Below are 21,392 nucleotides of genomic sequence, written 5' to 3'. Positions count from 1 at the left end.
AACTGATGATGAACTTCTAGAGAGAGCAAAGATACAGATACAACACAGAGATCAGCAGAAGCTTGCTGTTTTTCTGTTTGATTTTCATTTTTAATCTGCGTTTTTTCGGTAGAATGGGGGAGGGAATCTCATCTTGGGGTTCATTCACTTGAGAAACATTGCTGTTATGCGTTGTTTTGTTTTTATTTATTTATTTTTTTTTTTTATTTGTAGGTGTGAGTTACTCTTAAATTGTTTAATATTTTTTTTATGTGACAACAGAAGATTAGATATTTTTGTCTAAGGTTTTAGCTTTCAATTTCAAGGATACTTATATCAAATAAAGGGTTGAGGGGGATAATAAAAGGATATGAGAAAATCACAGGCATATTGAGCTCATTAGGAGTTTTGAGGTTGACAATACAAAACACAATCAGTGACTGCTATTCGACCAGTCGTTCTCGAGATATTGAGACAAATGAGTTTTTCAAAATGGCGGTTTTTCTTGTGGGACAAGACCAAACAATACGTAAACTGAGATTTGTACTTGGGATAAACCCCTCTTCAATACTGCATTCAAACTCAGCTGACGTCATAACTTTTTTCGGATTTTTCCCCATTGACTGAACTATAGTTTCTATTCTTATTATTATTAAATAGGCATATTTCAGCGCGTTTTTGTGTATTTTGCTTATTATAAGGTTTTTGTATGATTTATAGAACTGTTTTATATATAGAATTAAAGGTTACACATTAAGCCACCAATGAATATTTTGATATTTCGATGTGCCAAAGGCCTCGTTTAAAAAAAATCACTTTTTGAGAAGTAAATACCTAATATGTTTTATTTTTTTTAACATAGATAAAGATTTTTGATACAGATTTATAGACAAGACAAATATCTTTCATTTGATACCAATTTTCTTTTTGTACATCCATTATTACGCATTCTACGATTAATTGTTCGAAAAAATAGCTGAAATCTTGATTTTGAAATCCGAAACTTCAAACTCAAATATCTCCAAAACCCCACTAACAAATTTGAAAATATTTTACCCACGTAATGTGCTTATCGTCACCTTTCATTTGATTACCAATTTTGTTAGTGCACAAACTGGGCCCAAGCTCCATAGAAATATGTGCCATCTCCTTTATGAATATGTGTGTCTCTTTATGTATTTAAAAACTAGAGCTCCTAAAAACTTATCTTGCTGTCGAAATCAGCAAAAGTCATTCTGCACATACAAAAATAAACAACGGTCTGGAAAATTTTTGTGTGTTGTATGTTTTTAAAAGTTTTAAATGAAACAGGTCACTATGGCGTATGCGCAACCTTTTTCTCAATTTAAATGAATAACAACAGTTGAACGATTATTCTTAAATACATTTTTAAGCAAGTGCGGCTATTTGTTAAATTTTAAGGTTTTGTTAGTAAAAAATTCATATATTCGCTGCGATTTATTGAAAATTGGACAATTTTAACATCTTTTTCGTTTCAGGTTTTTTTATCTCTTGTAAAAAATCATAATTTTACTTATCAAATTTTTGAATTGATTTCTGTACATTATTCTCAACAATGGTTCAAAATGATTTAAAATTCAAAAAAAAAAATATTTAAATGGATTTTTAGTGTCAATTTAATAGTGGAAATTTCAATAGATAACTTTTATATTAATAAAATTTGCAAATGTTTTGTATCAATAAAGTTGAAAATATTTTATTTTCAATATAAAAAATTAATGTAAATTCAATGTTTGTTTTAAATATTTTTTACAATAAAATATGAGTACCTACTTTATTGAAAATAGCTATAATTTGTTTTTTTTTTTTTTTTTCAATTCATTCCAACTATACAATTCGAAAAAATGTTTCGAAAATTTAATTTTATCGAAATATCATTCATAAACTAAATCCGTTGAATGATCTTTTTTCAAATGTTTGGTTTATTTTTTTAAGCTCTAATTTTATTACCTTCAAAAATTTGTATAAATTTCTGTCAAATTATTATTAAAAAACACACTTTTTGCGAATAATGTGCGAATGTGCAGTGTAATCGTATGCTTTTCCTGGAGAATTGGCACGCACCTGAATTATTGGCTTATATTTGGAAATTTGTATGTTATTTTTTTTTTTTCTGGAATACAATTTTTAACTTATTTAATCGAACATTCGATCATAATTTTGAAGTTGACTTTTGATAGTTTAATAATAATATATGTCAAAAATGCTTTATTTTAACTGTTTTTTTTTTCGAGTATAGATTGATTTTTGGAAAATTGACTACTAGACCAGTGCCGATGCCTTCAAAAACATTAAAAAGTACAAAAAAATCATAGTAGGATGAAACCCATTGGAAAAGGAGGTGAATATGATAAAAATGAAAGGAAAAATAAATTACGGGCGAACCAAGTTCGGGAAGTGGGTGGGTTGAGTTTTTAATGGTAAAAAATGGTATATCTCGATTTCCGGCAAAACTAAAAATTCTTTAGAAAAAAGTTGTATAGCAAAGTTGTAGGTAATAAAAAAATCTACAACTTTTGTATCAACAATTTTTTCACATAACCTCAAAATTTATGTGAAAAATTCAAAAAACCGAGTTTTTGGTTTTTTATTTTTATCTTTTTCAAAAACAAAAATTTTTCTACGAAATTTGGTGAAAACTTACCTTATTATGTCCCAAACACACTGTAATTTATTTGATTTAAAATATTAATTTGTTTACCTTATTTTGACTTAATACCAAAAAAACACCCTAATTTTCAATCGAAAATTCACGTGTCAAAATATCAGCTTTTTTCAAAAAGTCGGTTGGAATTTCCTTCGTTAAAATGTCTATTTTCTGATGGTGTAAAAAAAAATTTACATTAGTATACTATAGAACATATTCTCGTAAAATTCAAAATATGAAAAAAGCTTGAATTCGAAAAAATTTTTGTATCATTGTTTACAATTTAGGCCTATTTATTCAAATTTACACTTTAATTACTCAAAAAACGTAAGATTTCATGTAACATTGATAAATCTTACGTTTTTTGAGTAATTAAAGTGTAAAATTGAATAAATAGGCCAAAATTGTAAACAATGATAAAGAAATTTTTTCGAATTCAAGCTTTTTTCATTTTTTGAATTTTACGAGAACATGTTCTATAGTATTCTAATGTAAATTTTTTTTAACACCATCAGAAAATAGACATTTTAACGAAGAAAATTCCAATCGACTTTTTGAAAAAAGCTGATATTTTGACACGTGAATTTTCGATTGAAAATTAGGGTGTTTTTTTGGTATTAAGTCAAAATAAGGTAAACAAATTAATATTTTAAATCAAATAAATTACAGTGTGTTTGGGACATAATAAGGTAAGTTTTCACCAAATTTCGTAGAAAAATTTTTGTTTTTGAAAAAGATAAAAATAAAAAACCAAAAACTCGGTTTTTTGAATTTTTCACATAAATTTTGAGGTTATGTGAAAAAATTGTTGATACAAAAGTTGTAGATCTTTTTATTACCTACAACTTTGCCATACAACTTTTTTCTATAGAATTTGTAGTTTTGCCGGAAATCGAGATATACCGTTTTTTACCATTAAAAACTCAACCCACCCACTTCCCGAACTCGGCTCGCCCGTAATTTATTTTTCCTTTAATTTTCATCATATTCACTTCCTTTTCCAATGGGTTTCATTCTACTATGATTTTTTTTGGTTTCAAAAATTATCGACCCTGGTCTATACCCGTTTTGTTAAAAATGAAATCTGCTTCTGATATTCAATACTCTTCAAAATCATTCGAACAATGTTTCGAAAATCTATGCGAACATTGATTCTTAATTAAATTTAATTTTTTTCAAAAACTTTTCTATTCCACCATAGAATATAAGTCTTATGGAATTTACCGTTACAGTAAGTTAATCTATTTCTCTTCATTATTATTTTTTTTGTTTTATAAACATTAAAAGAATATAAAAACCCAACCTACCTTTCGAAGAAAAAATTTTCTTCGACAACAAAGTTGCTGGTTGCACCTTTGTTGATTGCTTCTGCAAGTATAGTCTTACTCCAATTAAAAAAGATGATTTCTTCTGCTATGTATGAGACGATGCAGACGACTTCCTTTTGTTGTTCCGAAAAAAAAATCTAATTATAAGTTAAACAGCACAACAAAAGCAACAACAACAAAAAAACCACACAACAATAAATCACTATTTTCCTGTTATGTTCACAAGAACTTATCTTAAGATGCAACAGTGTGTAACAAAAGTACAATTTGCAATTATTTGCAATTTTTTTCTTCAAATATTTTCTTTCTATTATTTTAATTCACTTTTTTTTCGCACAGAAGCCGGAAATATATTTTTTATTTACTTTATTTTTTTTTTATGTTTCCAGTAATTTGTTCTGGTTTGTTAACGATACAAATTAATTGTGTTGATTTTTATGATTATGATGATGATGATATTGAGTCACTGCACTTGTTTGGTAATTTCTAGGTGAAGGTACGTCGACAAGAGAATGTTGTTGTTGTAGATTCTTTCTTAACTTGTTTTTAAATTGTAATAACTGTAAAAACAATAGTAATGATGATAAGTTAACACGCTAGTTTGTTGAAAAAAGATATGATAAACGATCCAAATGCGTCTGTACTGTAATTAATTGCAATTTGCAATTTAAAAAAAAGTACTGGCCTAGTTAGTTAAACCTGTGGTACCCCATTTAATTTTGGTTTTTGTTGTGTTGTACGAGTATTTGAAATATTTTACAGACACTTGGTCACCAATTAAACAACGTTAGACCAAACCAACCAAAAAGACATAATCAAAAAACTCGTCATATAAAAGAGAAGAAGGAAAAAAACTACATCCCCTCGAACAACAAAGCAAAAAAAAAAAAAAACTAACTAAAAACTAAATTGAAACCCAGACCAGACTACTTCTGGTGGACGGCAGCGACGACAAACACTATTGGAAAGGTTGTTCTTTTGCGGTATTTCTTGTACAACATCGGTTGGCCGTCCGTCGTCATCATTTGTTCCCCTCGGACATCGTCAATTCCCCCTTGGGCCTGGGTAATGGCTGGCTGGTTGACTGACTAGCAGACTGGGTAAGGGTATCCCCTGTTTCTATGCGAATTTTCCGCACGATTTCACCGGTACCAATGGCGACAATGGCCAAAAGGCATTTACAGCAATTCGCTCCAATACAACACACACAAACACACACACAGATAAAAACACAGTGAGGAGGTTTTTATGACTGCCTAACGTGGCTCTGCAGATGGTGTGCAGCTCAGGCAGCAAGCAAACAGCGAGCTAGGCCAAAGGCAGCATGTGGCGGCAATGTTCCGTTTCGCGTAGCGGATATGTTGTTAGCTGCAGGAATGCACATTTAATATGGTTTAGAGAGACCGTACACTGCCTGCCTTTGGTTGTTGTTGTTTTTCGACGACGAGTATGGCTGATACTGTTTTTTTTTTGTGTTTTTCGTTGTTAGTTTGCAATTTTTTTTTTGCACACTTTTTTGCGAATAATCGTATGCTTTTCCTGGAGAATTGGCACGCACCTGAAGTATTGGCTGCACTTGACTCAAACCGTTCTACATATGGAGCTCTACTGTACACACATGTGTGGCCTGTGTGTGAATGTGTGTTTGTGTTTATTGGCCGTATTTGGGACGAGAGCGAGACGAAGATAAAGTGTTTATGGGCATAGACAGGGTGTGTGCTCTCAAGAATATTAAATTTTTGCGCAATTTCCAAAGAATGGTAGCAGCAGCAGCATACTGCGTGCACTTGGCGTTGTGGCGTTGTATATGGCGACGACGAAGAAGCAGAGAAATATTCTTAGTTCCGGGGGCGATACGGGTATACACTCGTTGGATATAATAATGCATATAACCAGACGAAGATGTTTTTGAAACTTCTTAGACAGCCTCAAGAGCTTCTCTATCTTGGGAGCTTCATTCCCAAGGAGAAGTAGCAGTAGCATCAGAGTTTGTCGGTCGGTCGTATCGGTCGATGTATAGTTCAAAAACAAAGTAAAAGAAAACTTTTCGTGATGAATAATACACTCTCTCGTAGGTATTCTATCTGTACTCTTCATCTCGTGTAACGTAAAGATGCGGTCGAGAATAAACTTTGGTAATTTAAGGTTTTATTTGAGAGGTTTTGACATGAAACAATAAATTTAATTCAAAAATATGAGTATGAGAGGTGAACTGAATTTTATTGTAATGGTATGGAGTTAGTCAATATTAGTTAGGTAGGTAGACTTGAAGGTATATATAGGATGAAGATAGGGTAGTGTCAAAATATTTCAAGTTTGAGAGTTTAAAAGTTTGGATTGCATGAATCTTAAGAAAAATCCAAGTGGCTGAGAAAAATTGATTCACCAATACCAATTTTTCGAATCGCCAAAAAGTAATTTTCTAGATTCTTATTAACACCGTCACAATATTTTATTATTGGATGACGTGGCCCTAAACACTTTTAAATTGTATATTTATTTTTGAATCTTTCTAAAAATCGATTTTTTACCAAACCACCCGAATCGCCCCTCTTAGTGTACACTTTTTTTGAATCACGCCAATCGCGTTTCAATTTTTCTACAAAAAAAAGACCTAAAATTGTATAGTTTTGAAAACCCATAGTGATTTCTTGTCAAATCACGCTAATCGCACATCTTGCAGTACACTAATTTTGAATCGGATTGTTTGCAGTCTTATTGAAAGGATTATTGGTGAATTCCCCAGATCAATGAAAACTTATTTTTTATTAAATCACGCGAATCGCGCATTTTCTGCAGGCATTTTTTTTAAAGCGCTAATCACGGTTTTTTAATTCTTTTTGTGATCTTATTTTAAAGAAGAATGATATAAATTTAAGAAATTTTAGATATTATACGAATCACACTCGACCATACACTCTTTTTGAATCGCGCAAATCGTGTATCAATTTGTGTCAATTAATTCCAAAGTTATAAATCTTTAAGAAAATTTAATATTTTTTTTTATTAATTGAAGGGAGCCGCACCCGTAAGGGAACACTTTTTTTAAATCGCACCAATCGCATATCCAGTCCTCGAATCGCAAAGCTGGATGAAAACTCTTTTTTTTAATAAGATGACACACTTTCTATATGCGCAATTAAATCGTGCAAAAGTCATCTCAATAGAAACTTTACAGAAATATTCTTTCATGTAAAAGTTGATCTTTTTGTGAACTGGCTTTGGACACCAAATCGCAAATCGCTTTTCAGGTTCTTGACTTGATGAAAAATTCATTATGATCGTTTTTGGAAGTACTTTTTAAAATTTCAGCAGGGGAAGGGTGATAAAACTTCGAAAAACATTGTTTTAAAAAAAATCTCACAAATTACATAACACGATTATTGTATATATAGTATTTTGTAACTTAATCGCTCGAATCGCGAGAAAAATGCAACACTACGAATGCAGTTATAGTTCTTGATGTCATTGAAACTCCGCTTTAATAAGCTGTATATGTTGACAGCTTTTTATAAAATGTTCCTTAATCGCGCAAATCGCTTAACATCATTATTTAAAGTCAGAAAATATACAACACTGCTGATGCGCGATTCATTAGTTTAGGAATCTCAATCGATCGCCTTAACTCATACATATTTGTAGAATTGTTTTTGAATCGCGCGAATCGCACCTTGCCTAGCTTCTATTGAAAATGGTCTCTTTTTGTTAGTTGATATATCATTTATCAAGATGATTCTGAGTATCTATAAGATTTTATTGAATCACGCGAATCGCACTTTAAGATAATTGACTAATTTCTACTAAAAATCTTTCTTTTTTTGCACTGTTAATTGTCCTCCTACGAAGATCTTTACGAGATATATGATAATTTTTTGAATCGCGCGAATCACACATTTAGTTGTTTGATTAACTTCTATTCAAAAATGTTTATATTTTTATACTATAAGTTGTCCTACTTTTTATATTTTATAATAAATGGCGATGGTTTTCAGTTTATGTAAGGTTTTTTATTTTCGAATCGCGCCAATCGCATTATGATTTACCCTTTTTTGTAACGACAAACTACAAACAAATGCCGATGAGTCTAAAAAGTTATTTGCGATTTTTTTTTAATCGCGCGAATCGCACGTTGATATCTTTGACTAGTTTCTATTTAAAAAATGCAAGTTTTAATTCAACGAACTTTCATTTAAATAAAATTCTTTAAAAATATTGTTTTAATATTTAGTGAATGGCAACCCTATACATACTTTTTAGAATTTTAACAGAATATCTCTTTAAATTTCAGGATAAATGTAACTCATAGTTTCATAAAGAGTTAATAAGAAAAAATAGTGTAAAAAGTCCAAATAATCTAAAACGTAAGCTTTCACGCAGACATTTACATTTCAAAAATACTCTTCTTCTTCAAAAACATTTCCAACGTAACCGCACACCAGAGGACTCTTTTTCTCTGTTAGATCTGTCTGGTTTCTGACTCTGCTGGCTGCTGCCATCGCCCTTTTTAATACCTCCATAACCCTACCCAACAAAAAAAAAGAGTCTTTTGTGTATTTTCTAGAAAATTAGATTCAAATTCAAAACCATTAAGTTTTATGATTGTGAAACTATTTCAAGAAGTCTCTCCAGACACTTGATTTCTAATCTTTTTCACACGCGAATGAAAGGAGAAAAAAGAAAAAGAAAGAAAAAAACAAACAAACATCCTGAAACACCTAATTGAAGCCACTTTAGAAACCAAAAAGAACGAAAATAAAGAAAAACAACTCTCTTGAGACGATTTTAAAAAATTCAATTTCATTTTGGCAACACTTTCCATCCCCTAGACACACACCAGATAAATAAACAAACAGACTTACAGACAGACAGACAGACATTTCGGTTTTCGATTTTAATTTTTTCGATGATTTATTTCGAAAATTTTTACTCAAATACACTTGCACTCTTTTCTTAGCCATTTTTTTGGGGGAGAATTTCACCAACACATAAACAACTTTTATAGGGTGAAGTGGGGGAAAGCTTCATCAAGCTTTTATAGTCGTTGTTATTGTGAATGTGTGTGTGTGTCTGGGGTGTTTTCATTTTCATTTTCATTTTTTGTTTTAGTTTTATAACTTTTCTGTTTTTGTATTGTTTTCTAGGAATTTATGCTTTGTTGTCCAAGTTATAGGGGATGAGTGGGTGAGTGGTTCAGTGTGGGGTTGGTTTGGGTTGGCGTTGGCAGCAAGACAACACACAGACGCCTCGTTTGCTTGCCTTGCAATTCTAATTAAGGAATCTCAGACGCATTTCGATCGATTTTATATATTTTTTTCAAACAACTCAAAAAAGATTAGGAAAGTTCTTATTTTTCCTCATCTTTTTTCTAGATGCACACTAAAAATACCGTTAAAAATGATGAATATGAAAAAGAGATGACTGATGATGATGTTGATGATGATGATGATGATGCTAGAGCTGAAGTTGATGTAGGTTTTTTTTTGATGATGACGGGCGATAGATGGTTTTTTTTTTTGTATTGGAAAAACTGTAAATGCAAATATTTTTAGACAGAAAAAAAAATGCACAAAAAAGACAACTCACGGAATGATTAAGTCTGTCTTTTGTTTGGGAGCAAGAAAAAAAAAAGGTCATAAACAGGAATTTCCGACCACGAAATTACGAGACTACGACAAATGGACAAACAAACAATATACAGAAATTTGCAAGTCTTGAGTGGATGGTATCAACAACGAACCAGGAATCAAAGGAAAAACAACAAGAATTTATTGATATAAGCAACGACGGCGGCAGCAATGACGGTGACTGCGACTACGAGACTACACCAACGGCAAAGACGAAGAAGAAGAAGAAAAAAACGAGTTTTACGTGATTTCTTTGCTTTATTTCGTTTTTTTTTCTTATTTTCTGTTTTTCTTTTTTGCAGATTTTTTGTATTTTCGACAAAAAAAAAAATTAAAAAGTTCTAATGTTGCCGGTAGATTGCGCTGGTTATTTTGACAGAGAGCGAGAGAGAAAACGTTCTATGAAGACAAAGGGAGAAAGAAAGTGTCTGTTTTGTTGGGGGGGTTAAATGCACCCTGAGACACAGAAAGATTTAAAAACACGTACGCACCGTTAATTTGGTTAGTTTCTGACGTTTTTTTGTTCCTTCAATTTCCTTTTTGTAATAAATTTCAACTCAAAAACGAGACAGAAATGGGATGAGTTGTGTTGGAGTTTGTATGAATATTCCGCTAGGGGGAGTTTGAGTAAGTGAGTGAGTATTTAAAGACCGATTTGTGGGAGTTAGAGTAAACAACAAACTGTTTAAAAATATTGTTTTTTTTTCTTCTCTTTTGTTTTATAAGAAAATAAATAATTTATAACTTTTTTTTTTATTTATGAAAAAAAGAACCGTTTCGCCCGAACATCGAACTTCAACTGAATTCGCATCGCATGCGGCAAAATATGGGCTCTAAAACTATATATATACACAGAGAGAATATACCTACATTGTGTTGTAGTACCTCACCATCAACCTCATACCTCATAGAAACAAGTACTTCATGGCATGCCATTGCCGCTATATATGCCATCATCATCATCATGGAGTGGATGTGGATGATGATGGTTAAAAGTGGAGAGAAACGCGAGGGCGGTAACACTGACGGTGAATATTATATTCCTATCTATCTGTCTCTGTGTGATGCAAAAAAAAAAAAATGCATATGTATAAGTGAAGGCCGCCGCAAGGCATTTTACACTTGCAATATCGCATTTTATGCTTCACTTAGACCACTGACTCTATACAACGATGAACGACGACGAAGCAAAGACTTTAATATGGATGACACTCTTTTTTTTTGATATCAAAGTAACAGTGCCAGTGTAGTCGAAAGGTAGGTATAAAGACGCTTTGTTTAGTCCGAGTTATTATTATTACTTTTTTTTTTTTCATTTCGAAAAAAAAGGAATAAAAATAATGCAAAAGGACGAGATAGGTAAAATATGATGACAAAACTTAGGTATTATTTTATTTTGTTTTTGATGATGATTATGATGATGGGGTAGGTTAGGTTGGGTGGGTTGTTTTTTGTTTTGTTTGTGTATGAAATTCAGAGACAGACAAGTTTTTATTTTAGATACGAGTATCTCTTCGATTGTATGATTCTTTCTCTTTAATGGATGTTGCTTTTTGCTTTGGGTTTGGTTTGGTTTCTATGAAATTTCTCTTAAAAGCTTACAATTTTTTTTAGATTATTTTTTTTATTTGTCGTTGTTATAAGGAATTGTATTTTATTTGTTTTTTTTTTTTATTTTGTTAAGTTGGTACTTTTGGTTGTAAAATAATCATCAGGCAAGGCACCGCACATGGCATAGAATTTTGGACTGGTTATGATACTTTTTTTTAATAGAAAAAATGTAACAAATTGTGGGGTTGTTAGGAAGATGATGATGATGCCGGTATAGCATACAAAGGATGACAAAAGCTAGATACCTAGGTTTTTTCTCTCTTTGTGTTCAAAGAGAATAATTATGAACTTGATGGCGGAAATCACGTGTTATACAAAAAAAAATCAAAGCGCCGAGATAGGTTTTGTGTTTTAAGTAATTTTTGAAGGTAGATGAAAAATAAATGAAACCAATGAAAATAAAAGAACACTTACACTCAGAGAACAAAATAGTTAATATCAGGATAACTATTGAAATGGTATCTACACCTACACGTATTCTCCAAATTAACTATTAATAGTCAATTTTACTATTAAAACAGTTTAAATTATGTGACTATTTAAATAGTTAATAATGATTATTTAAAATAGTTATCCTGGTTTTAACTATTAAAATATACTATTATTTTTTCTCTGAGTGTAGGTACCTATATTTTTTTTTTTAAGTACCTATTTACATTACTTTTTTTCTTTTTGGAGAATATAGGATAGCCTAACTTTAGTTATTAAAAAAAATGTGCAAAAAGTATAAAAAAAAATTATTGAAAACAATCATTTTCATCAAAAAAAAAAGCAAAAAAAGATGAATTTTTATCTTTTATCTTAATTCTATTTTTTTCTCTTATCAGGTCTATGAGACATCTACAAAAAGAGCTAGAATTTTTTGAACTCGATCAAATTTCATTAAAAAAAGCAAAAAAAACATTTATTTTTATGTTCTCAGGCTATGGAATCAATTTTTTTGTTTGACAATTTATAAACAAATTTCCCATGTGAAAGCTTATTATTTCACCTTTCATATGACATATCAATCTCATTTCAAAGATAACTACAAGAGAAGTTAGAATTTTTTAAAGTCAACCATATCGAATTTCCAGACTGAGATTACGGTACTTCCCAGCTTCCCACACTGGTGGCTGTTCGGGTGGCAACAGATCTCCACTGGTGTTTTGAGGTTTTTCGCAAGTTCCTTGATTTAACATTGTGTAGCTTGTAGTTAGTCTATCGTTATGTGTAATTTACCAAATGAAAGGTAATTGTATCAGGATGCTCAGAAAAATTTAATAAAATTTCTATCTGCTCTTTGTCAAAAGTTATAACATGTTGAATTCTAAAATTTTATTTTACCGTTGTCCCAAAATTGTGTTTACTAAAATGATTGAAACTTCGCACACATACAGTCGTAGTCATGGTCTATCATTACTCCATATACTTTATTCCTGTATCTATTAAAGAAAAAAAGATAAAAATAAAAACGATGAAAATCGGTTAAAAACGATCAAAAAACGTTTTTTTTTTTAACTTGTTTCTTTCGTTATTCAATCAAAACTCACTAAACGTTTTCAAGTTTTTGCACATGAATGCATAAGGCCAAAACCTACATGTCCTATAAGTTTAGAATTTTTGAACGCTCTAAAAAAAGCTAAAAATCAAAAATTACCCAAAAATACCCCTAAAAAAACAAGGTGTTTTTCAAAAATTCATATTTCGAAACGCAGAGTGTTGGAAAAAAATCCGTATCAGACCCCTAATTTTTTTCCCTCATTTTTCACCTGGCATCTTTAGAATTGTCAAAAAAATTTCCTTTACCCAAAATCATCATTTTTTGGAATTTTTTCTTAAATGCAGTTATTCTTAAATTAGTCTCATCTATCTATAGCAAAAAAATCAATTCTCTACGACTTTGCGTTTAGATTTTAGCCCAAATTTCATCTTTGCGTTTTACCCCTGTTTACCCTATTAAATGACGGAATTTTTAAAAATCCTTTATTTGGATTAAGCCTTAAGTTATTATCTTTCAAATAAGCTATAGAAGATTGTTGTATCTCTAATAGTTTATTTTTAATTTTGAATTGAAATTTTTTGCCGCACTGCGAAAGTGCGAGAGTGTAACGTTAGAAAATGGCGTCACTTTTTTGTGGTGGCTGCCATGGTTCATCGATTTATAAGACGTTATCAGTTATCACGTCAAAAAAAAAGAACAAAAACACCACACAAAGAAGAAACTTTTGAAAAATTGAAGCAGCATACATACATACATAGGTAAGGTATATTTAACTATAGTTGGTAATCATCAACTACAAATTTTGCGTATAAGAAGGGTACAACAGCATCTTACTGATGAGCTTAACTGTTGTGCCTGGGCGAAACGCATTATTTTGGTGTACAGGTCAAAACAAAATATAAAATTGAATTTATTTCATAAAGTCTACAAAACATAAACAAATTCTTGTTTACGTTTTTTTCTTCTTCATACACTGAGGAAAAAAACGCAACGTAAAATGTAATATCTATGTTCAACGTTGATTTAATGTTGAAAAAACTAACATGAAACATTAAAGAATTCTTTTTATTTTTGTCGGACTTCAGCTTTTGTTACATTTTATCACTCTTATTTCCAACAATGAGATAGAAAGTTGGTAAAGCATTCGCCTAGTGACCCAAAAGTTGCAGGTTCGATCCCCAGTGGCTGCCAATTATTTCTTTTTTTTTTTAAATAAATGTAGGTATGCTTTTTTTATAACGGCAAACCAAGTTAAACTAACGATGTTCTACTTTGAATTTAAAATGTTCGTCTTCAACGCAAAATCATTCCGAAAAATAGTTGAATCAACGTGGTTTTCGTTTATTTTAAGTCGGTTTTTCCCTCATCAGTGTAGTAGGTATGGTAAAATATACCAGAAGAAATGTCAATTTTACCTTTACGTGTAATAGCTCAATAAAATTAGAATGAGATTAATTATTGTGAAATCGTGGAAATGAATATTAGGCAGTAACAAGACTTTTTTTTGCATTCTTTGATTAAGGTATACAAATACACACTCTCACCCTTTTCATTACTAATTTTATCCCTTTTAACCATGATATTGATATGATTTAAATTGTTGTTGTGATCCCTTATACCTACCTAGGAACTGAGGAGAAAAACAACTTAAAATCAACGAAAACCACGTTGATTCAACTATTTTTCGGAAAAGTACCTAGAACACCGTCAGTTTAAAGTTGTTTTGAAAAAAGAATCAATTTAAATAAATAAAAAAAAGGTCCCAAGGCGAATGCTTTATCAACATGCTATCTCACTTTAGGAAATTAGAGCGACAAAAATTTAAAGTTTTATTACGTTTTTTCAATTTTAATTTGAATATGTTTTATGTGAGTTTTTTCAACATTAAATCAACATTTTACGTTGCGTTTTTTCCTTCAGTGTAAGAAAACATTTACACTATAAATCAAAAACAAGTGAGGTGGAGGTCCCTATTCAAATTGCAAAAAATATGTTATCTTTAATGATAAAAAAAATAACCTATAAAAGTTCTATTTTAGAATTAAGTTGTGCAAAAATGCACTGCGAAATTAGATGGCACAAATCTTTAAGATTTAGTTTCAAATTGTGGTCGTTTGTTTTGGCAATTTTTCCATAAATTATTAATTTTTAAAATTATTTTTCCACAGAAGAAATGTTATGTTTATGTCCTTAGTAGACATTAAATAAATAACTAATAATTCGCAAATAATTCAACCATTCAACGAACATTGAAAAAGGAGAAAACAAGATATAACCTCTACCTCTTGATGATATTATTTTAGTTCTAATTTACTTCTACGTTAATGCATTAAAAATATATTTTTTACGGCGATACAATAGGTATATAACTTAACAATTTGTAAATCAAAATAGTTTTTAATATCAATCAACACTTCACGAATTTTATTTATTTTTACCCAAAGAATAGTGTATTGAAAGAGAAATACATAAAATTTCTTCCAATCGCAAATCGCACGCATCAATTTCATTTCCATCAAGAGAATTTTCAACAAAATAAACAGATAAGATGTTGATCTATAAATACAACTTTCAATTCTATTACGAATCTTAATTTATTAATCTAAAATATAAATGAAATAATATTAATGTCGGGGCGGCGCGAACGCCATCCCCGGCTACCAAAAATTACACGCACGAGTTATTCACATTAGGAACAATCGCAGAGGTCAACTCAGCCGAGGTGCAATGGCCAAGCCTCGCTCCGGGGGAACCGCCTTCATGATCACGGTAACCCCTACGCCAGGTAAGTATGCTTAACGCTGATTTTACTTGTTGTCTTATGAAAATTTTTGTTAAAACTCACTGTGAATTATAAGAAAATAAAATTGAAAAAATCAACCACTTCTTTGGCCTAGGTTTGGTATACGAGCAAATAAGAGTATTTTTGTGTGTATCATATCATGTGACGTCAGATATTATTTTATAAATTTGATTAATATGAAATATAGGGAAGGCGAAGGCTCAGCTAAGTGGAAGTGCTGGAGGTTGTGCTGGTACTAGCTTCTAGCATGGAAATATCAGATACACAGTATAATTTTGATTATTTTGTATGGAATATGAACGAAAAGTGTTGTTGGGTGTCGCATTAGCTAGGTATACTGTAATGTAGTCGAGGTTTGTTAATAAAATATGAAAAAGGGATGGAAAAAATACACTTGTTTAACAAAACACAATTGTAATAATAAAATTTTGATAACAGAGGATGCATTTAACAAAAAGATATGGGTATAGTTGATAAATAATTACAATTTAAATTAATACTTGTACCCTTACTAGAGACTAGAATTATGAAGGTAGGAAGTCGAAGCGAGTCTAGTTTATATAATACAGAAATTTCGCTGTGAAGTTGGGTCAACTTTAGATGAAGAGGAATGGTTCCAATATTAATTCTTGGAAATAGACGGATAGTAGAAGGAATAATTTCAGTCGTTTGATTAGAAGTTCAAGAAGTTCTGTTTGTTAAACTCAAATTCCTTCCTACAAATTGCTCCCAAAATGGTAATAAAAGTTTAATAGTAATTTTTTCAACATCCCAAACTCAAAGCTAATAACCGATAAAATCAGAAATTTTGATGAGAGAACTATTTATTGGATTTCATCTAATTTCCGTTCAGAGAGTGAAAATTTCTAGAATTTCAATAATTTACCAAATCATGTTCATTTTACCTTGCTTATTCAAGAGAACTTCAATATAATTGAAGAAATTGATTACATCCAACTCATATTAAAGTCCTTAGTTCTATAATTTTGCTTCAAACAATATAAGAGCAAATTAAATTCATCAACTTGAAACATTTCCTATATCTCCTTCTTCTATACAAAATTGTAGGCATATTTTAATAATTATTCAACTTCATTTAAGTACATACAACACACACCTCCTCCACAATATATAATCTAGGTTGAATGTGGAAAGGATACAAAATAGCCATATTTTGCTATTATTCCATGTTTTGAATGTTAGAAACAAATGTTTTCTCATTTCAAAGGAAACCCCAAAGAATGTTAACCCTAAAATATGTTCTTGATGAATTTCATACCATATTACTATATACAACCAACGTATACAACTTGCATATATGGAAGAAGATTTCTAACAACCCTAATTTTCCAGTCGGTTAAATCCTTAAGAACTAACAAATTTTAACTAAACACAAATTTTATTGTTATCCCTTCCTTGACCAACCGCACACACACACACACATTGCAACAAAACAAATCTCTCTGGTTCTCTCTTTTCGTTTCGTTCAAGTTCGCTTCCTTGGTTTTCATTGCTTCCAGGTCTAAAGCACCCTATTTGTACCCTATAGGATGGTTGGTATATGAAGCCTTAAGGTCTTTTCTATGCGTCTATCTGCATAAAGGGATATCCTTCATTAATATCCTCAACTCCCAAGTGTCTGAATCCATCTAACAAAGTCATTAATCTTGTGTGTGTCTTTCACCTAAAACCCAGCACATGCACGTGAATATAGGGTGCATGCATGCAAGCCTCTTCGTTTCATGTAGGTTCGTTCTTATTACCGACAACAGGCAGCTTTTAATACCGCACGGTGGCGACTAAGGACACTAGCACCTGGGGGTCTATTTGGTCAATGGTGGAGATGGTGGTGTTAAAAGGCATAACACAGCAACAGAAAACATTCACTCCTTCAGTCAGTCTTTCGTCTTTTTTTTCTTTTCGACAAAAAAAAAAAGAAAAAAACCGACAATTTTACCGGTCAAGGATAATAAGTACAGTGGAAAAAGTTTTTGCATAATCCTTAGCAAAAAGCGACAAACTCCTTCACTCGACCAAGGAGGACTCTCGTAACAAAAAAAACACCAAAATAAGAGGCCTTTCCTAACCAAACTAAAAACCAAAACCAAAATAAAACCCCCATCCAACAAACTTGGATTCTAAGCTCTATAAATCTTCGAGTGTTTATTCCATTTCAATTCTCGTGCAATTCATGCAACTTCCTGTCTGTCTATCTCTCTACCTACTAGTCTCTCTTACTCCTTCCTTTTTATATAAAAAGCTACGTTTTCGTTTCGTTTAAATCCTTCACTATTAAATTAAAACAAAACTCAAGGAGGTGTTATTATCTCTTTTGCTGCTCTACACCAAAAAAAAAATAGATAGAAAGGATAGTTAAAGTGTAGAAGTAGGAAAGTTTAGAACTTATCACTGGAGATGGAGAGAGTAGTGCTTGCTTGTTATAGTGGTATCCCAAACACTTTTGATGAGAACAGGGTGTTTCTTTTATTGCTTTGGAGATGTTTTTTTTTTTTTTTTTTTTTCTTTTAAGCATAAGAGTGTCTGAATGAAATCTTACTGTGTCAAAGCGTTATGACTAAAAAGTTAATATTGGTTGTTTTGAAGTAACCATTGTTTTTTGACGTGATAACGTTTTATAAATCGATGAACCATGGCAGCCACCACAAAAAAGTGACGCCATTTTCTAACGTTACACTCTCGCAAAATTAAAAATAAACTATTAGAGATACAAAAATCTTCTATAGCTTATTTGAAAGATAATAACCTAAAGCTTAATCCAAATGAAGGATTTTTAAAAATTCTGTCATTTAATAGGGTAAACAGGAGTAAAACGGAAAGATGAAATTTGGGCTAAAATCTAAACGCAAAGTTGTAGAGAATTGATTATTTTGCTATAGATAGATGAGACTAATTTAAGAATAACTGCATTTAAGAAAAAATTCCAAAAAATTTTTAAACTAAGCTATAACGTTTTATTTGAATGTTGTACACGTGTTGGGGCTATGACAAAATGATGATTTTGGGTAAAGGAAATTTTTTTTTGACAACTCTAAAGATGCCAGGTGAAAGATGAGGGAAAAAAAATATTAGGGGTCTGATACGGATTTTTTTCCAACCCTCTGCGTTTCGAAATATGAATTTTTGAAAAACACCTTGTTTTTTAGGGGTATTTTTTTTTATTTTTAGCTTTTTTTTGGAGAGTTCATGTAGGTTTTGGCCTAATGCATTCATGTGCAAAAACTTGAAAATGTTTAGTGAGTTTTGATTGAATAACGGAAGAAACAAGTTTTTAAAAAACAAGTTTTTTGACCGTTTTTAACCGATTTTCATCGTTTTTTCTTTATTCTTTAATAGATACAGGAATAAAGTATATGGAGTAATGATAGACCCTTACTACGACTATATGTGTGCGAAGTTTCAATCATTTTCGTAAACACAATTTTGAGATAACGGTAAAATAAAATTTTAGAATTCAACAGGTTATAAGTTTTGACAAAGAGCAGATAGATACAATTACCTTATTTGGTATATTACACATAACGGTAGACTAACTACAAGCTACACAATGTTAAATCAAGAAACTTCCTAAAAACCTCAGTTTTATTCTTAAAAAGAAATACTTGGCATAATTTTTTTTTAAGCTTTTAAAATAAAAAAATTAATGTAATGAGAAAATAAAAAAGGTATTTTTTTTAGCTTTTTCTTGTAAATAATGATTGTTTGAAATAAGTAAACGCTTCAATTGACTCATTTTAAACAAAAGCACACAACCTGTTTTCTGACGACGTTATCACGTAAAATCATCGTCCGTAAACCGGCTTTATAGACAACCTCTTTTTTTTTTTTAATCAGAGATATTTTTAAAAAAATTTAAGAAGAGGTTTTAATCACATTTCTTGAATATCCATGCTTTAAATACTAAAATATGAGTTTGGGTATGTTTGTTCCTCTAATATTTCAAAGATACTTAAGTGATCTTTGTGAAACTTGGTGGGAAGGTAGGTATATTACAACTTCCAAACAAACATTGGAATCTTACAATAACTTAATCTTGAATTTTTCAGCGCCATCTATCACAAAAATAAAAAACTTTCGATAAGTGCACATCTCATTAGGTACAATCTGTTGGAAGGTCTTTGAACTTTAAAGCGCTAAGCTTCGCGATAAAAAATACAAATCTTCATAAATTATACCATGATTTTTTTAAATGGTGAGCACTGTGAAAAACTCTAAACAAATCAATCTCATAAATAAATATCTCAAAAAAAAAAAAAAAAAAAAACAACCAAATCTCTCTGTGTAAAAATTTCAAGTCAAGAGCTTTTTTTTCTTCAGCTTAACGAATTGAATGTGTAAATTTATTGTATGCGAAAATTTAAAAAAATTCCACCTAATTTAAGCGGGAAATCACCTTATTTTTATGTGGAAACATTTTAATAAAAAAAAACTTATTTTTTGTCGATTTTTAAAATGCAAATTCACATTAAAATAAAATGAAGTTCACCTTTAATTTAACTAAATTTTAGCGGATTCCACTTATTTTAAGCGGACATCGTATTGTTGCAAGGTGGTGGGAATTAGGGTCGGTTTTTAGGTGCCCTTTTTTTTAATGAAATTACATTTAGTGACCTGCGTCAAAAATCTTTAGCGAAATTATCACAAAAAAAAAACTGTTTTTAATGAGATTTAGTACAAATTTGTACTAAAAATTGTTTCCGATAGAGAAATATGTAAGTCTTTATACTTTTTATTATAGAAATGTTCTAAGAACATTGGCGTTTCGTTGTAAGTCTCTATTGGCGATTTTTTAGAAAAATTCGGTACTAAAAACTTAGTCTTTACTTAAAACTATTTAGAACCTTTTTTTTATAATTTCGTTTTTGTGTGACGGGGATATTTATGAAGAATCATTTTTGACGAATGACGATATTAAACACTCCCGAAATCTAGAAGTCATTCAATTTCTAAGAGCAAACTCAAAAATGTTCATTGTACCCGAAACAAAATCCATTATTGTCCCCAAATACTAACACCCTGTTAAAGCTAAACGAATTTTCTGATATAGGGGACCAATCTATTGGTATAAACTTAAAAGATTTAAAAACTACGATATATACGAGTACTAAAAGTTTAACAGGGCGAACGGATTGAAAAATGATAAACATTTTTGGTAATATCTCGAAAGTAAACTTGTGTCTTTCGGTTATTTCTAGATTTTCCCTACCCAACCCGAATAAGGTTAAGGTAGGTTGGTAAAGAGTAGAAGAAGAAGAGAGCTATAATCCCTCGACTTTCATTTCCTGTTTTCGTTTGATTTTTTTTTTTTACTTTTTCGTCGTCGAAGGATTTAAAGTTGCCTTGTCTTTGATGCGTGTTAACGTAATTTCGTTTCTTTATATTTCATAGTTGTTTTGTTGTTGTTTTTTTTTATCAAATTCTACATACCTACAATAAACCTTCTTGTCTCTCACACTTACTTAGTAAAACAAAACAGAAAAAATGGTTATCGAAGAAAATAGCACGTTTTAAGGACATTACTTATATCCTTCGCTCAACAACAGGATAATCCTTTGGGGGAATTAATGTCATGTTCGGCGGGTGATTTCATGATTATTGGTGACAGTTTCTCAGTGGCGCATGAACTTTTTGTTTTTATTTTTGGCCGAAGCCAAGGTTATGGGTGTTTTGGTTGAATACGTTAGTTGTTGGTGTTATTTTTGTCGTCATTCGTGTTGTCTACTGTTTGTTGGTAGAAGAGAAAAAAAATCGAAAAAGAACTTTTCTAAATGTTTCGAAAGTATTTTGACATCCAAAGTGATCACCATTCTATGCGAGAGAGTATGAGAAATTTATTTTAATATTTTTTTTTTCTTTTCTTTTCAATATTAAGTGAGAG

The 21,392-nt window shown here is 30.9% G+C and overlaps 1 protein-coding gene, 1 long non-coding RNA gene and 1 other non-coding gene across 17 annotated transcripts in view; all 3 read right to left on the bottom strand.

The window, feature by feature from the left end:
* LOC129908683 (protein alan shepard) overlaps nucleotides 1-21,392 on the bottom strand; it is a 487,297-nt gene that overhangs the window by 320,463 nt on the left and 145,442 nt on the right. The window contains exon 1 of one of the 15 annotated variants that reach the window (XM_055985370.1): nucleotides 3,955-4,192. The exons of the other annotated variants lie outside the window; for them this stretch is intronic. The gene's annotated coding sequence lies outside the window, so the exon portion shown is untranslated. Of the gene's footprint in view, nucleotides 1-3,954; nucleotides 4,193-21,392 lie in introns of those variants that run through there. 15 annotated transcript variants of the gene reach the window in all.
* LOC129908687 (uncharacterized) lies at nucleotides 9,404-9,838 on the bottom strand. The gene is made up of 2 exons (XR_008771311.1): nucleotides 9,559-9,838; nucleotides 9,404-9,502 (listed from the first exon to the last, which is right to left on the bottom strand). It is a non-coding gene; the product is annotated as an uncharacterized LOC129908687 (long non-coding RNA).
* On the bottom strand, nucleotides 15,324-15,486 carry LOC129912832 (U1 spliceosomal RNA). Its single transcript, XR_008771928.1, has one exon. It is a non-coding gene; the product is annotated as a U1 spliceosomal RNA (small nuclear RNA).

The sequence above is a fragment of the Episyrphus balteatus genome, chromosome 2 (genome assembly GCF_945859705.1).
Source record: "Episyrphus balteatus chromosome 2, idEpiBalt1.1, whole genome shotgun sequence".
Lineage (NCBI taxonomy): Eukaryota > Metazoa > Arthropoda > Insecta > Diptera > Syrphidae > Episyrphus > Episyrphus balteatus.
Note: the sequence above shows the minus strand (reverse complement) of the source record. Positions and strands in the feature narration are given on the sequence as shown.